General features: G+C 42.2%; 1 protein-coding gene across 3 annotated transcripts in view; it reads right to left on the bottom strand.

Annotated features, from left to right (window-relative positions):
- Positions 1–19,078, bottom strand: part of si:ch211-204c21.1 (disabled homolog 2) — a 70,906-nt gene that overhangs the window by 20,958 nt on the left and 30,870 nt on the right. The window lies entirely within an intron of this gene.

Consider the following 19,078-nt stretch of genomic DNA (forward strand, 5'->3'; position numbering starts at 1 on the left):
ACGGTCAATTTAGAGTCACCAGTTAACCTAACCTGCATGTCTTTGGACTGTGGGGAAAACCGGAGCACCCGGAGGAAACCCACGCGGACACGGGGAGAACATGCAAACTCCGCATAGAAAGGCCCTCGCCGGCCCCGGGGCTCAAACCTGGACCTTCTTGCTGTGAGGCGACAGCGCTAACCACTACACCACCGTGCTGCCCCGAATCACAGACTTCCAATTTTATTAGTTTTTTTTAAATAGAACAATTAATTAATTTAAGGCCACATGGCCCTAAATTCTCCCCTATTTTTTCCTGCTTCACTGTGACCCAATTCAAGATACGTACTATGTCATGCATCACGTGGTGGGCTTTCCCCGTTCATGCAAGGCATTGTGGGATACAAATTTGAAACAGAAGAGGAAAATGGAGGACATGAGTGTGTGAATAAAATGTGAAAGACCGACTACAGTAACGGAAAGCGAGAAGAAAATATGTTATGCTATATATGAAGGAAAGGAAATGCAGGACCAAACTAATAAATATCGGCGGTCAGCGAGCACCTTGGTGTGATCAGCTGTTCGTTTCGTTTAGCGACAGAATGATGTAACTGTCAGTGCACGGTCAAGGTAAACCTGTAGATGGCAGTAATGCAACACTGTGGATACCAGCTGCCGTAAAACCCAAAAGAAGAAGAAGAAGGTAAACCTGCGCATGCTCACACGGACTTCCTACGGTATGTCTGCTTGGCTGCGTGAAGTGAGCGATTTCATGCATATTATTTGCTAAGGAATCCCCTCAAATGAAATAACTTCCCAGCCACAGAATGACCTGATATTTTGTGAGATATTACAGAAATAAACATTTATCACAATGACCAAATTACAGAGGGAACTAAATTTCACAGATTTTACGAAATCGAAAGGCCGTCTAGCTTTAACAAAATATTTAACGAGAACAGCATGGCTACATCAACCAATCATGCCTTTCATTCTCACTTGCTCTGAACGCCACATCTACCTCGAACCTTAATCTTACCCTCTGTATTTTTTCATACAAATTGAGTCACGCAAAAAGCAATGGATCTGCAAGTGAGAAAAATGTCGTGGCTTTTTTTTTCTTCTTCTTCTTTTTTTTACCTTAAATGCTCGCAATTTAGTGTGGACACTTTCTAACCTTCACTCAAGTAGAGCTTTGACTAGCTACTTGTATTTTAATTGGTTTTGAATCAATACTCATATTTTCACTTAGGTCTACTTTTCCTTTCCTTTTTTTTCCCCACATCCTTGGACTCATATGCAAAGAAAGCCTCGTTAAAGGACGGCACACTGTGCGGTTTTGTTCATAACAGAACACTTGTGAGAAATCATAAAGCTAAGAAATGCTCTTGAAAGCATCCCGCTCAAATGAAAAGCCAATATTTATCAAAAGAGTCTTTTTTTGTTATACCTGGCGATTAACTGTGATTAGGCAAGACACCTGAAACCACATAAAGCATGAATTTATGGCTCCAAATCAAAAAAAAGAACGAGTGGATTTGCAATGCAGTTTACTGTAACTTGTAAACTCAACAGTATTTTAATTCGTAGAGTTATGTATTTTGACTGAAGGAACAACAAAGCAGAAAGTACACATTGTTCAGAGTAATGTGTTTATACTGAAACAAAATGCTGAGTGTTTCTTGGCTGGGACTGTCTTATTGCTCAAAAGGGGAGAACAGGTCTTCTGCAATTCCCACAACCCATCATTATGTTCGGTGCTTATTAGGCAGCTTTTGTAGTTCGCGTAAAGGTCGTCTCATGTCAGTGACTTTGATTTAACTGCTTCATGTGGTTAAATTTAATCAAGCGCCACAAAAAACGGGTCAACAAAAAACAACTCTATTACTCTTTTATGATGATCGGCAGTGCATGGCGGTGTTTAGAGATCTATCTTCATTCGCACAAATCTCATCTCATCTCATCTCCTCTCATCTCATCTCATCTCATCTCATCTCATCTCATTATCTCTAGCCGCTTTATCCTGTTCTACAGGGTCGCAGGCAAGCTGGAGCCTATCCCAGCTGACTACGGGCGAAAGGCGGGGTACACCCTGGACAAGTCGCCAGGTCATCACAGGGCTGACATATAGACACAGACAACCATTCACACTCACATTCACACCTACGGTCAATTTAGAGTCACCAGTTAACCTAACCTGCATGTCTTTGGACTGTGGGGGAAACCGGAGCACCCGGAGGAAACCCACGTGGACACGGGGAGAACATGCAAACTCCACACAGAAAGGCCCTCGCCGGCCACGGGGCTTGAACCCGGACCTTCTTGCTGTGAGGCGACAGTGCTAACCACTACACCACTGTTCGCACAAATCCTTCAATTCAATTCAATTCAATTCAATTCAATTCAATTCAATTCAATTCAATAAAACCACTTTACAGAAATCTAGATCTTCATCTACGCCCTTAATGAGCAATTTAAAGGTAGCAGTAGCAAAGAAAAACTCCCTGAGACATAAGCAGAAACTCTGACAAACTTTAACCCATCCTCTTCTGGGTGACTCCCAGATTATGAATCATTACACTATACAGCTAGAGAAGAGTGGAGACAAACAATAATGAGTGTTTTAAAAGGATGTTCAGTATGATTACAATGTTCAGGAACATACTGGTTTTTGCTACATCATTTACATTTATAATTGACAGCAAAAAAAAAATTATTTCCTTCCTTCAGTCCGCATTTTCTATCCCATGATCTTTTTTCGTTCTTAAAAGCAAGGGTGTATATTTGAAGTCAGAGGTATTGGTGACTGAAAAACCTTGGAGATGTGACCTAGATGTGAGTGATTTGCATTACGTGAATGGCACACCCAATAAAAATCAATTTGAGCAGGTATGTACATAACCCGTCTGTGAATATCCATAACTTTCCCCATGCAACTATTGACATAACCTTTGGACTTGTATCGCAGAGTCTGAATACATCCCATAATGACTAGCAGTCCTGGGATGAGGACAGGATAGCATTTATGATTACAGCAGGAGTTTTTTGAAAGTGCAAATCTACAGTATGCAGGTGAGGTTTTCCAGTGAAACCAATTCCCACCCACACACAACAGCTACCAACCAGGGAGGGCAAAGGTCGTCACATGCTTCCTCCAGACACGTGACACTAGATGACCACATCTTTTCAAACGTCAAGTGCAACGTCAAGTGTAACACACTTGTAGGAAAGTGCTATCCGTCCACTTTTGTATGCATGAGTTCACAGATGCCTATGATTGGCTAACATCACTGTAACTGACAGTAGGTATATCAGACGCTTGCTGGCTGTGCTGTGAAAATTGTGCATGCAGACACTCATTTAAGTTTCCAAATCTGTCACTGCTTAACTCTTGAATATTTTCTATTGTGAATACCATCATTAAAAAGCTTATAATCTCTGCTTTCCAAAGAAATGTATCTTGTTAAGATATTTTCAGTACTTTGGGAGTAATGACAGGTTGAAGTTGGAATAACAGAGTAAAAACTCTGTTCGCATGACGTCGGGAAACTACCGGTGCTTTTTGAGTCACGGGAAAGCGGTCAGGCTCTCTCTCTTCTGATCGGTTTCCGACTGGGTTACTCATGAATATCAATCAGATAACTTTTATAGTAATGTTCTCTCGCACTCACTGTTTCTGATGAAGTGTTCAGCAAAATTTTCCATCAGCTAGTTTTGATGTTATGATTTACGGGACACTTTGAAGTGAGTTTTCATAGCTTTACCTACTTATTTTTTTTAAATCAAACTGATTCCTTTAAATAAATACTGTTTTAGAATATAACCGTAGTTGTTTTGCTGAAAAATATTGAGATCTTAGTGGTCGGAATGAAATTTTAAAAAACCGGAAGTCAGAAATGCGAGTCTCATCTCATCTCATTATCTCTAGCCGCTTTATCCTGTTCTACAGGGTTGCAGGCAAGCTGGAGCCTATCCCAGCTGACTACGGGCGAAAGGCGGGGTACACCCTGGACAAGTCGCCAGGTCATCACAGGGCTGACACATAGACACAGACAACCATTCACACTCACATTCACACCTACGGTCAATTTAGAGTCACCAGTTAACCTAACCTGCATGTCTTTGGACTGTGGGGGAAACCGGAGCACCCGGAGGAAACCCACGCGGACATGGGGAGAACATGCAAACTCCGCACAGAAAGGCCCTCGCCGGCCACGGGGCTTGAACCCGGACCTTCTTGCTGTGAGGCGACAGCGCTAACCACTATACCACCGTGCCGCCCAGAAATGCGAGTGTCAATTTCAATTCAATTAAATGGAATTGTTTACTGGAAGAAGAAGCCTTTATTTGTCACATGCACACTCAAGCACAGTGAAATTAGTCCTCTGCGTTGAACCCATCTAAAGCAGTGAACACACGCATGCACACACACACACAAGTGAGCAATGAGCACGCACACATTTTTGCGGTCTGGTTTCCATCAAATCGTGCACTCTGATTGGTTCGCGAGCGGTCTGGAATCCTATGATCCGGACCCCGGTTACAGACCTTTGGCGACTCGGTCGTTCACCACAACAACAAACGTAGTAGCAACTTTTTGTCAACATTTATTTTTGCATTTCTCAGTATAATAGCATTAATTTTACAGCATGGATAGCGATGACAGTGTTCACAGCAAAAGCGAGTTTTACTACCCTGATGAAGATGAAATAAAAGAAAACATTTCAGGAGAAAGCCGAAAACCTGTAACTGTTGCTAACGCCGAGCAAATCCAGCAGTTTATTCCGAGCTGATGTAGCTTCTCAAACAGGTTTTTGACGAGCTTGTAGCAGGTTTGTTCTAAATATGGTTTCCCTTTCGGGCGCTCTCATTTTCTGTTAGAACTTGGTAAAGCAAAAAAAAAAAAAATTATTTAGCAGCTTAAGGTCGGTCCGTATCGTGAAATACCATGACCTCGGCCTTGAAAATACTGACCTCGGCCCAGAGGCCTCAGTCAGTATTTTCAAGACCTCGGTCACGGTATTTCACGATACAGACCTCCCAGCTGGTAAATAATATATATATACATACAGTGCCTTGCAAAAGTATTCATACCTCTTGAACTTTTTCACATTTTTCCACCTTACAACCACGAACTTAAAAGTTTTTTATTGAGATTTTATGTGATAGACCAACACAGAGTAGCACATAATTGTGAAGTGAAACGAAAATGATAAATGGTCTTCAAAGTTTTAAACAAATAAAAATCTGAAAAATGTGATGTGCATTAGTATTCAGCCCCCCTGTGTCAATACTTTGTAGAGCCACCTTTTGCTGCAATTACAGCTGCAAGTCTTTTGTGGTATGTCTCTACCAGCTTTGCACATCTAGACACTGAATTTTTTGCCCATTCTTCTTTGCAAAATAGCTCAAGCTCAGCCAGATTGGATGGAGAGCATCTGTGAACAGCAATTTTCAAGTCTTGCCACAGATGCTCAATGGGATTTAGGTCTGGACTTTGACTGGGCCATTCTAACACATGAATATTCTTTGATTTAACCATTCCATTGTAGCTCTGGCTGTATGTTTAGGGTCATTGTCTTGCTGGAAGGTGAATCTCCTTCCCAGTCTCAAGTCTTTTGCAGCCTCCAACAGGTTTTCTTCCAGGATTGCCCTGTATTTAGCTCCATCCATCTTCCCATCAACTCTGACCAGCTTCCCTGTCCCTGCTGAAGAAAAGCATCCCCGTAGCATGATGCTGCCACCACCATGTTTCACAGTGGGGATGGTGTGTGCAGGGTGATGAGCAGTGTTAGTTTTCCGCCACACATAGTGCTTTGCATTTAGGCCAAAAAGTTCAACTTTGGTCTCATCTGACCAAAGCACCTTCTTCCACATGTTTGCTGTGTCCCCTACATGCCTTCTTATGCCTGTCTTTCAACAATGGCTTTCTTCTTGCTACTCTTCCAAAAAGGCCAGATTTGTGGAGTGTACGACTTATAGTTGTCCTGTGCACAAATTCTCCCACCTGAGCTGTGGATTTCTGCAGCTCCTCCAGAGTGATCATGGGCCTCTTGGCTGCTTCTCTGACCAGTGCTCTCCTTGCTCGCTCTGTCAGTTTAGGTGGACGGCCATGTCTTGGTAGGTTTGCAGTTGTGCCATACTTTTTCCATTTTTGAATGATGGCTTGAACAGTGCTTCTTGAGATGTTCAGAGCTTGGGATATTTTTTTATAACCTAACCCTGCTTTAAACTTCTCCAGAACTTTATCCCTGACCTGTCTGGTGAGTTCTTTGGTCTTCATGATGCTGTTTGTTCTTCAGTGTTCTCTAACAAACCACTGAGGCCTTCACAGAATAAGTGTATTTATGCTGAGAGTAAATTACACACAGTAGGACTCTATTAACTAATTAGATGACTTCTGAAGGCAATTGACTGCACTGGATTGTATTTAGAGGTATCAGAGGACAGGGGGCTGAATACTAATGCACACCACATTTTTCAGATTTTTATTTGTTTAAAATTTTGAAGACCATTTATCATTTTCGTTTCACTTCACAATTATGTGCCACTCTGTGTTGGTCTATCACATAAAATCTCAATAAAAAACTTTTAAGTTCGTGGTTGTAAGGTGGAAAAATGTGAAAAAGTTCAAGGGGTATGAATACTTTTGCAAGGCACTATATGGTTATATGAAAGAAAATATATATATTATTTCATATAAACACTAGTAGGCCCTACTTTTGAGAAATCCAAACAATTTTGAGAAATCCTTTTGAGAAATCCTACAGTGCACAAAGAGGGTATTAGAAAAATTCTTTTATTATTTTGATAGAGAATAGTAGATGGGAATGACATTCAATGCTTATTTATGCATAGTTTATAATTGTATTTATAATTTGTAATTTACATTGATTTCTCCTTCTTTGTGATGTATAAATGAGAGTTAAGATCAGCTTTATATTGCACAAATAAAACCGTTTGGTGAAACTTTGAAGAAGAGAGTGTACCGATTTAACAGTTTTACCTAATTAGCATAAAAAATACTAATTAAATACTAATTTGCAGAATCAGTTTTTTCTAAGTTTTCAAACTTTGTATTCAGTATTCAACCATCTACGTGCCTGCCAATTTCCATCTTGAAAAATAAAAAAGTTATTAAGAAAAAACATTTGATCTTATTCGTTAGTGTAGCCCATTTTGGACCATGAATATTACGGCAGTTTTCTAAAACTTAAGCTGTTTTTTTCAATTTTGATTGATAATATCTCAAGAATGGATAAACATTTTAATTCTGTAAAAAGTATGTTGTTCTGCATTCAATGAGACCATCTCATCTCATCTCTCATCTCATTATCTCTAGCCGCTTTATCCTTCTACAGGGTCGCAGGCAAGCTGGAGCCTATCCCAGCTGACTATGGGCGAAAGGCGGGGTACACCCTGGACAAGTCGCCAGGTCATCACAGGGCTGACACATAGACACAGACAACCATTCACACTCACATTCACACCTACGCTCAATTTAGAGTCACCAGTTAACCTAACCTGCATGTTTTTGGACCGTGGGGGAAACCGGAGCACCCGGAGGAAACCCACGCGGACACGGGGAGAACGTGCAAACTCCGCACAGAAAGGCCCTCGCCGGCCACGGGGCTCAAACCCAGGACCTTCTTGCTGTGAGGCGACAGCGCTAACCACTACACCACCGTGCCGCCCTCAATGAAACCAGTTTCAAGCAATTTGGATTGAATTTTCACTTGATATGCTTACTGATAGGGTAGACAGAGAGAGAGAATGCCACCCCTCCCTCCCTCCCTGCAAGCACAGGCCAATTTTTGCTCTCTTGGGCTCCCAGCCACGGATGACTCTGGCATTCAAACTTGTGATTGCTGGATGATAGGGCGAATGCTTTTCCGTTGCACCACTCGGTGACCCTCCACCCTGGTTTTATATTTGTATGCCCTCTTTTGACATTGCATTTTGTTTTTAACCTCTTCTACCAGCCTTTACTAGGATTTATCTCTCCTGAGATCACATACACACTCAGTGCGTTTACATACACATAGAGAAAATCGAATTTCTGCCATTGCTCGACTGAAATCGAAGTTCTAAATGCCATGGAAACACCTTAGCTAGGCTGAAATTGAACCGAACTTGATTTCTCGTAATCGAGCTACAACCCCGATTCCAAAAAAGTTGGGACAAAGTACAAATTGTAAATAAAAACAGAATGCAATAATTTACAAATCTCAAAAACTGATATTGTATTCACAATAGAACATAGACAACATATCAAATGTCGAAAGTGAGACATTTTGAAATGTCATGCCAAATATTGGCTCATTTGAAATTTCATGACAGCAACACATCTCAAAAAAGTTGGGACAGGGGCAATAAGAGGCTGGAAAAGTTAAAGGTACAAAAAAGGAACAGCTGGAGGACCAAATTGCAACTCATTAGGTCAATTGGCAATAGGTCATTAACATGACTGGGTATAAAAAGAGCATCTTGGAGTGGCAGCGGCTCTCAGAAGTAAAGATGGGAAGAGGATCACCAATCCCCCTAATTCTGCGCCGACAAATAGTGGAGCAATATCAGAAAGGAGTTTGACAGTGTAAAATTGCAAAGAGTTTGAACATATCATCATCTACAGTGCATAATATCATCAAAAGATTCAGAGAATCTGGAAGAATCTCTGTGCGTAAGGGTCAAGGCTGGAAAACCATACTGGGTGCCCGTGATCTTCGGGCCCTTAGACGGCACTGCATCACATACAGGCATGCTTCTGTATTGGAAATCACAAAATGGGCTCAGGAATATTTCCAGAGAACATTATCTGTGAACACAATTCACCGTGCCATCTGCTGTTGCCAGCTAAAACTCCATAGTTCAAAGAAGAAGCCGTATCTAAACATGATCCAGAAGCGCAGACATCTTCTCTGGGCCAAGGCTCATTTAAAATGGACTGTGGCAAAGTGGAAAACTGTTCTGTGGTCAGACGAATCAAAATTTGAAGTTCTTTATGGAAATCAGGGACGCCGTGTCATTCGGACTAAAGAGGAGAAGGACGACCCAAGTTGTTGTCAGCGCTCAGTTCAGAAGCCTGCATCTCTGATGGTATGGGGTTGCATTAGTGCGTGTGGCATGGGCAGCTTACACATCTGGAAAGACACCATCAATGCTGAAAGGTATATCCAGGTTCTAGAGCAACATATGCTCCCGTCCAGACGACGTCTCTTTCAGGGAAGACCTTGCATTTTCCAACATGACAATGCTAAACCACATACTGCATCAATTACAGCATCATGGCTGCGTAGAAGAAGGGTCCGGGTACTGAACTGGCCAGCCTGCAGTCCAGATCTTTCACCCATAGAAAACATTTGGCGCATCATAAAACGGAAGATACGACAAAAAAGACCTAAGACAGTTGAGCAACTAGAATCCTACATTAGACAAGAATGGGTTAACATTCCTATCCCTAAACTTGAGCAACTTGTCTCCTCAGTCCCCAGACGTTTACAGACTGTTGTAAAGAGAAAAGGGGATGTCTCACAGTGGGAAACATGGCCTTGTCCCAACTTTTTTGAGATGTGTTGTTGTCATGAAATTTAAAATCACCTAATTTTTCTCTTTAAATGATACATTTTCTCAGTTTAAACATTTGATATGTCATCTATGTTCTATTCTGAATAAAATATGGAATTTTGAAACTTCCACATCATTACATTCCGTTTTTATTTACAATTTGTACTTTGTCCCAACTTTTTTGGAATCAGGGTTGTACACGACCTAGATTATGCGATTGTAGCCGAGCTACTTAGTGCATGTAAACCCTATCGAGCTACGTAGTCAAGCTACTTACTTCAGCACTGCCCCTTCCGGAAGTGACGAGTGACGAGACCACAAGCGGGAAACACGACAGCCTCGGTCGGCATGACAACAGTAGTAGCGAGCAGCAGAAGAGATCAGGAGGAACAAACGAAGAAGAGAAAATGGCGAGCAGAAACGTGCACTTCTGGAGCAATGAGGAGACAGAGTTCATGCTCATTCAGCTTAAAGAGTTGAATATATTAAAATTCATGGACGGGAGAAAAACGCGCAATGGAGAACACGGAACTGATAACTTTGTTTACACTCTTGAATAGCTCTTCTTCATGACGACAACCGGAAGTGTACCAACACGATGGGGCGCGTAGCGCCACCTGTGGCTCGGGTGCACAATGTACCTCACACAATAGCTCGATTTCCTTGTGTGCATGTAGGATTGGATTTCTCTGGCACCCCTGCTGGGACCCTTTGCTCGATTACCGACAGCAGCTCGATTTGGATGTGCATGTAAACGTAGTGTGATTTCCTCGCTAGCTGATTTATCTACTTCAGGTTTATTACCCGCCTTTGTTTATCCTCTTTCATAGAACTGGATAGCGTTTGATTTGTTATTTTCTCTCTCTCTATCTGGCATTGCTTTTCTGCCATCTTTCTCATTCATCTGATTTGACTTGCTTGTTTTGATCCAGGTCTATTGGCTCTTTCTCCTCTCCCTCTGCACGCTCTCTTTCTTTGGAGCTCAGCTAATTGTCTTGGGGTTCTCCACTCGACTGTCAGTCCTGTTTAGATGGCAGGGGCGGAGAGAGGGAGTGAAAGAATGGGTACAGCCAGACAGTTTGTGAACAAAGTAAGGGACGCTTTTGACTTTCAAAACATGCAGCGACTCAACAGGCTGGAGGCTCCCCCCTCATTATCACGGGGACACAGGACGACCCCCACACCAATGAATGCGCAGGCCGCTTTCAGTCAATTCCTCCCCTTTTAAACAGATCAGACACAACTGCATTTGATGACTTTGGCCAGTGAATTAAGATAGAAGACTTCAAGGCTTGGTAAAGTGTGACCAAACAATTAGACAGTTTGGCGAAAATCTGTAAGACTCTCTGTAAGATAACGCTTCACTCTTTCCCAAAATGTGTTCAAAAGAGCTGTGATTGTGATTGTTTACTTGTTCATTGTAAATTTAAATTCATGTCATACATGTCGCTGGTCACTTATTCTTGGGTTTCGGTCACATGACTTTTCTTAGCAATTTCAGTTCCGGTAAAACAGCTGGTGGTCGAGCAAACCAAAACGGCTGCCGTAGTGCAAACAACTAGTGATAACTTATCAGAGGACGCGAGTAATCTCTAAGCCACTGCTGGCTTTAGATACATTCAGAAGCTTGCTATGTGCAATGGAATCGACCCCTACAGTCTGGGAAAGAAGGATTTGTCATACGATCTCGAAAACTACCCTTCAGTCAAGTTCCCCGACATCTCAAACTATCTGATGTTGCAGACGTCCTTCTACACCGCAAAACAGATGAAAGCGTGGAAGAGTATGGAGGCTTACAACGTTTTTGTATGTGTCTGGGTAAAGGACCTTGGTATCAAATCGCTGCCAAATGAATCCTGTATTGTTTTTGCCCGTGTAAGTATGTTTTTAAGCTTTTCGTTCATGTCTTTACAACGAAGCGCTGCAAGGTGAAGTGTAAACGAACAACAGTTCGCTTGATTCTCACTTGTGTTGGCTGTTATCTCTCAGGTAAATCATTCACAAAGATCATCAGAAACCTCTTTAAAGACCTGGATCTTAGTTAAACAAGACGGAGAAGTGATCACGGCGCATTGTAACGATATGGCTGGGGAAGAATTTTGTCGCGACCTTCATGCATATGGACTTTGTGAGGAGTAAACAGAGAAACAGCTGGGGACTTTAGCGCTTCGTGACAAAATAAAGTACCAGAAAATAACGACACATAGCAAGAAAAGTACTTGGAAAACACTAAGGACGTAGCTGAGAGGGAGATACAAACCTTTCACCAAGTGATCACTGCAAACTCGAGCATGTTTCTACTCGGCTCCCTTCGATTTCAGTGAGAGGTTCAAAAGCCACCTTTCTCGACGTCTTTTTGTGAAATCCTGTGTTTGTTCGCCCTTTTTCACGGGGAACCCTGAAGAAACTTCTATCAGTTTCACGGTTCGAACAACCTAAGACAACGCAAGCGTAAGGCATTTTTCATGCGAGCAATGCACCTTCTCCGTACGAACGTTTTGTCAACTGAGCTTTGGGAGACCACCAACTAAAGTTTTGAATAACTAATGAGGCGGATGTGACGTCACGTGAAACCCAAGAATTGCTGCCTCACAACTGCAGGGTCTCTAGAGTTTCACATGTTCTCCTTGTGCCTTCATGGGTTTCCTCTGGGCACTCCAGTTTCCTCCGACCTCCCAGGAACATACCAGTAGGTGACCTACTGGTATTGTTGCCCGGATGGGGATGGGTTCCCTTTTGAGTCTGGTTCCTCTCGAGGTTTCTTCCTCATGTCGTCTGGGGGAGTTTTTCCTTGCCACCGTCGCCACAGGCTTGCTCGTTGGGGATAGATTAGGGATAAAATTAGCTCATGTTTTAAGTCGTTCAAATTCTGTAAAGCTGCTTTGCGACAATGTTTATTGTTAAAAGCGCTATACAAATAAACTTGACTTGACTTGACCACACTAAAATGTGCAAAGTTATCTAAAAGTGTATGAATTAATGAACTGGGCTCCCATTGAGGGTGTAATCTCACTTCACGCCCCAGGGTCCAAATCTATCATAGTCCCGGCCAATATAAAGCACGTACTGAAGACAAATGGATGACTGAACGAAGCAAAGTCTCATCTCATCTCATCTCATTATCTCTAGCCGGCACCGCTTTATCCTTCTACAGAGTCGCAGGCAAGCTGGAGCCTATCCCAGCTGACTACGGGCGAAAGGCGGGGTACACCCTGGACAAGTCGCCAGGTCATCACAGGGCCGACACATAGACACAGACAACCATTCACACTCACATTCACTTTAGAGTCACCAGTTAACCTAACCTGCATGTCTTTGGACTGTGGGGGAAACCGGAGCACCCGGAGGAAACCCACGTGGACACGGGGAGAACATGCAAACTCCGCACAGAAAGGCCCTCGCCGGCCACGGGGATCGAACCCGGACCTTCTTGCTGTGAGGCGACAGCGCTAACCACTACACCACCGTGCCGCCCGCCCAGCAAAGTCATTGATATAGAAGAAAAACTGAACTGGTCTCTCTTATCAGATGTTGTGGGGCTTTTAAAGGGTGAAACATTACTGCTTCTTGTCTGGAAACACAACCTCAGTGAACATGTTCTTTACGACGTAACCTCTGACCTGTTAAGTACCTTATGTGCAAGACAGCATTATTTTCAGACTAAACATTTCCCACTGTCGTCCTGATATGAGGTGTTTTGAGATTAACAAGTGACAGCTACGGTATTTAGAAACCCAGGCATTTAGAAATTAGCCTGCTGATACAAGCAAGTGATACAAGTAGCTTTTGGTGAAAACTAGAACAGTCACACCACAAGTGTTATGCACCAGATTTGTCTTCTGGTCTTCTGCAAACTAGATCGAGACAGCAAAACCAAATCAGCTTACATGATCTAGCTGCACTTTTTTGAAATGCACTACGACGTGAGCTGTCCAGATGCACTTTGTAACCCAAGTCACCGTAAGATCCTCAGCATGAAACTGTGAGAAACACTTCACTTGTTTTCATGCCTGTGAAAAAGGATCATAAACAGACAGGGTGGGGAGGGATTTGCACTTGCAGCTGGAAGATATTGTAGAGACAGCCCTAATGGACTCTATCACCAGTGCACTCTTCTGCTATGAGCAAGCCAGGCAAAGACAAACAATATCACTGTGCACTGAGTCCAGCTTAACAAAAATAAATCCAGAGAACTATTGGGTCAAGGAGGCTGACCGAATCCTGCTTCGAGACTTTTAATGTTCTGTACACTGTTGTGGTCTGCTTTGGAAGGAGCAGAGAAGTTTAGCAGTAACATAGTGATGTGTTTGGTCAGGAATTATGTAAGAGAACCACCTACTTAATTTATTAGATCGGCTTTAGAAGTTTTAAACAAATTTCGGTTTAATAGATTCAAGAGTTTACAGGAAACATATTTTTTTAGGTTGGCTTTTTATTAGTTCTTATGAAGCTATCGAATAGAAGCTAAGGAATCATATTATTATTATTATTATTATTATTGAATTTATGATATATTTAGTATGTTAGTTTTTTTATTATGTACATTTATCTTGAATATCTTATTTGAAGTGGCGGCATGGTGGTGTAGTGGTTAGCGCTGTCGCCTCACAGCAAGAAGGTCCGGGTTCGAGCCCCGTGGCCGGCGAGGGCCTTTCTGTGCGGAGTTTGCATGTTCTGTCCATGCGGGTTTGCTCCGGTTTCCCCCACAGTCCAAAGACATGCAGGTTAGGTTAACTGGTGACTCTAAATTGCCCGTAGGTGTGAATGTGAGTGTGAATGGTTGTCTGTGTCTATGTGTCAGCCCTGTGATGACCTGGCGACTTGTCCAGGGTGTACCCTGCCTTTCGCCCGTAGTCAGCTGGGATAGGCTCCAGCTTGCCTGCGACCCTGTAGAACAGGATAAAGCAGCTAGAGATAATGAGATGATCTTATTTGAAGATAGGGTGGTTATCATAGTCATTATTCTATCCACATTCACTGGATATGAGCAATTGCGCGCTCTGATTGGCTACTCTACGACTAGGATATCAGCTCGTATACCTTGAGTAGAAAAAAACAAAATAGGTGTCCTATGGGTCCATGTGGCTACTGCTTATAAATAAAATAGTTTTCTGATACCATGTCCATACAGTAAATATCTCATCTCATTATCTCTAGCCGCTTTATCCTGTCCTACAGGGTCGCAGGCAAGCTGGAGCCTATCCCAGCTGACTACGGGCGAAAGACGGGGTACACCCTGGACAAGTCGCCAGGTTATCACAGGGCTGACACATAGACACAGACAACCATTCACACTCACATTCACACCTACGGTCAATTTAGAGTCACCAGTTAACCTAACCTGCATGTCTTTGGACTGTGGGGGAAACCGGAGCACCCGGAGGAAACCCATGCGGACACGGGGAGAACATGCAAACTCCACACAGAAAGGCCCTCGCCGGCCACGGGGCTCGAACCTGGACCTTCTTGCTGTGAGGCGACAGCGCTAACCACTACACCACCGTGCCGCCCTACAGTAAATATATATATATATATATATATATTTATTCTGTGAGGCCACAAAAATGAAGCATAATCCAAAAATGAACAATTTAAAAATCACAGAAGTAAAATATACCAAGTGTCTGTACTTTATATTATTCTACTCTTACCTCTTACAGTTTCTGAAACTGAAACCTCCGAACCGAGGCTGACATGCACACGCTGTCACCATGACCAAAACTCTTGTTTCCCGGAAATGGTCCGGCGCTAGAGCTCAGTGGTCTCAATACTCTTTTCGACAACTTCCTGTCAGAACTTGGAAGTGCGTCACATCTACATCATACATGGGACCACTGGCCGAAGAAGGTGAGGAAAGGGGGACGACCTGGAGTATATTTTAAAATAGGAACGCACTTTCCTTCAGTAATAAGCATAAACATGTCTGAAAGCGATTTCTTTAGTCTAGTCCATTTATTTCGAATGGTGAACCGAATTGTATACACTCACTGGTCATTTTAATAGGAACACCTGTATGCGCATGCGCAGTACGCGACTGTTACACTCTTACAGCATGATGACATAGTGGCTACAGCTTCTATGAGGCAGTAGCCACAAAAATGGCGGAGCATGTTGCTGAACCAACTGAGAACAAAATAAAAATTCTACTCGAAAACAAAACCCTAAAAATTGTTCTCAAATACTGTATTTAAAAGAAACAGAAATATCTAAAAGAATACAGCCTCCCCCCCCAATATCTCCTGTGCCACACTCCAGCCCAGTCAGTGGTGGTAATGCACCTTTAAGTTGGTTTGCCAACCACCAAAAAAACCCTAAAGAAGAAAAAAAAATACAAAAAAAGCAACAAATATGGAATAAAAATATTTGGTGGTAAGAACGTATCTTTTTTATTTTTCAAGAATTATTATTATTATTATAGCATTTTTCACAAATTGCTACTGTCATTTCGCCGGTTTGTTCACATTCTAAGTGGAAATGATTTTGGCGGACATTTTGTATAGTTTTTATTTATCAAATTTGCAAAAAATAAAAATAAAAATGATCTGTTTCTCAAAATCCAGTGAATGTGGATAGAATAAAACAATTATTCCACTCAGTCTTGTCATACATGGCTTATAGCCAACTCGGTGCTACACGCCTCATTGACTATCGGCTCATGTACGATTCGATTTCATGGAATAACTGTTAATTATTGGGTATTTCACAACAGGATGTTTTAATATTGATAGTTTTTATAGTAATCATAGGGCGCTTTACCATCGGACATTACGTTAGCTATTTTGTGTCTTTGTCAAATTTTATGTTGATTTTACTCTTGTAATGCATATTTGATCATACTGATATGTAAATTTGCGCAATAGAAGCATTTATTCTTCTTAAAGTGCAAAGTAAAAAGAATAAGAATAATGAATATTCTTATTCTTTTTATAATAAGAATTAAGAATAATTCTTATTCTTATTCTTACTTTATTAGATCTATATTTATTCTTATTGAACCTCTTAAACTCTTAATTTATTTGTCAGTTATTTATCATAAGTAAAGAATAAAACAATAGGGCGTCCTGTTATAGGAAAATAATCACCCAGGTGGTGGGGTGGGGTGGGGTGGGGTGTTGGGTTAATGCAGGCTGAGGTGAAGTGTAATGTCCTGTATTGTTTTATACCACAACAATTGGTCAACAGTTGTGATTTTTATTAACTAAACAATGTCACGTTGCACTTTTCATTAATTAATAGTCTCATCTCATCTCATCTCATCTCATTATCTCTAGCCGCTTTATCCTGTTCTACAGGGTCGCAGGCAAGCTGGAGCCTATCCCAGCTGACTACGGGCGAAAGGCGGGGTACACCCTGGACAAGTCGCCAGGTCATCACAGGGCTGACACATAGACACAGACAACCATTCACACTCACATTCACACCTACGGTCAATTTAGAGTCACCAGTTAACCTAACCTGCATGTCTTTGGACTGTGGGGGAAACCGGAGCACCCGGAGGAAACCTACGCAGACACGGGGAGAACATGCAAACTCCGCACAGAAAGGCCCTCGCCGGCCCCGGGGCTCGAACCCGGACCTTCTTGCTGTGAGGCGACAGCGCTAACCACTACACCACCGTGCCGCCCTTAATTAATAGTTATATTTAATATTGTGGAAAACTTGTGAGACAAATGAATTTCTGTAATCATTTCTATTATAACAGCTGTTCTCGCACTCGACTCTCTTTTCTATTCGGTTAATAAGACAAAAAAAATGCAGATTGTCATGTTCATGAGAAACCGCAGAGGTCTCCGTCCTCAGGACTTTCTCGTGTTGTTAAAGTTACAGAGTTGACTGGAGGAGACGCCTTCCGAAACTGCTTGATAAACGTCTTCTCATAGAAAACCCCCCAATATCAATGACACATTTTTATGTGGTGCATCCGTCATTTAACACCCGGAGTAGTACAGAAACAATACAGTGGAGCGCCGTTATAATACGGATCTCTGTGACACGAAAATTGTTGTGACACGGTCAGCTCATGGCTCCCAAAATGTAACTTTATGCCGCTGCATTCGAGAACTCAACAGTCTCCGACTTGGAAGAAGAGTTTCCTGAAAGTGCGTTAAGATGGTTTGAATGCAGCGGTACTTCTGCGGCGAGCGTCACGCATCTATGAAACGCGCTTCATTTCATCCGACTCCAGGCCCACACGGGATTTCAACAAACAAAAGTTACAGATTTTTTTCAGTCAAACCAAGTATGACTAAAATGTGCTGTATAAGGTGCTACGCCTGCACTGTGCTTGTTTGAACACTTCTCGTTTACTTGTTATTACATGCAGTTAATTATTACACGATTGTCCATATTCTTCTCACTGCTCCTGTAATTTTATAGTGAGTTGTAATTAACTCAGCGGTGCTACTACGCTGTATAGATTTATGCTTCAGAGCAGGCCAAAACTTGCATTTTTAATACCTTGCAATGTAAACATAGGATGTTGCGATAGAAAAATGAGTTTTATAAAGAATAAATTCATTCATTTTATTTCATATTATTTGTTACACTGACAGTCAACAGGGCGGCACGGTGGTGTAGTGGTTAGCGCTGTCACCTCACAGCAAGAAGGTCCGGGTTCGAGCCCCGTGGCCGGCGAGGGCCTTTCTGTGCGGAGTTTGCATGTTCTCCCCGTGTCCGCGTGGGTTTCCTCCGGGTGATCCGGTTTCCCCCACAGTCCAAAGACATGCAGGTTAGGTTAACTGGTGACTCTAAATTGACCGTAGGTGTGAATGTGAGTGTGAATGGTTGTCTGTGTCTGTGTGTCAGCCCTGTGATGACCTGACGAGATTGACAGTCAAGAATAAAAAAAAATAGGTACCCAGTATGGGTCCATGTAGCTACTGCTTATGAATAAAATTGTTTTCTGATCCCGTGTCCATACAGTAAATATCGCATATATACATGTTATCAATTCTACTCGCCTCATCTCTTGCAAGCATCACCAAGCTGTGAGCAGTATCAGGGCTTGTAGTATTTTGGTTACCAATTTTGTTTACTGTGTTTTGTTCAAAATACAGTGCTGTGAACTGGATCTACTTTCAAAATAGTAAAAAAGCACTTGTTCATGAATGGTCTTAGAAGCATTATTAAGTACTAATGAGCACATTTTGTTTCACAAGTGTAGCAGTCCTCTCAACAACTGCCGGCAACCGGCGATTTTGCCGCCTACAAACGCTCCATTGCCGGCTACTCACAGTGGTTTTTCAAAGAATTGAAATTCATAAGTTTTTACTTCATAAAAATAAAATTTTCCCCCATCTATTTTTATAAGACATTCTTTTATTCACTCAAAAATCGGTTGTTTTAGACAGTAGGTCTAAGAATTCCGTTCAGGTACGCGGACAGCTTAGACTTGACAGATATATTGCGGTATGCGTGCACGCGCGTTATGTGTAACTGCAGTGTTCACCCGGGGCTGTTCAGCACTACGTTAGGCTTACAAAAAGCCGAAAAATGTCGGGGAAGTGCCAGGCAAACATCAGCGACTTTTTCGCTG

Source organism: Neoarius graeffei, chromosome 24 (genome assembly GCF_027579695.1).
Source record: "Neoarius graeffei isolate fNeoGra1 chromosome 24, fNeoGra1.pri, whole genome shotgun sequence".
Lineage (NCBI taxonomy): Eukaryota > Metazoa > Chordata > Actinopteri > Siluriformes > Ariidae > Neoarius > Neoarius graeffei.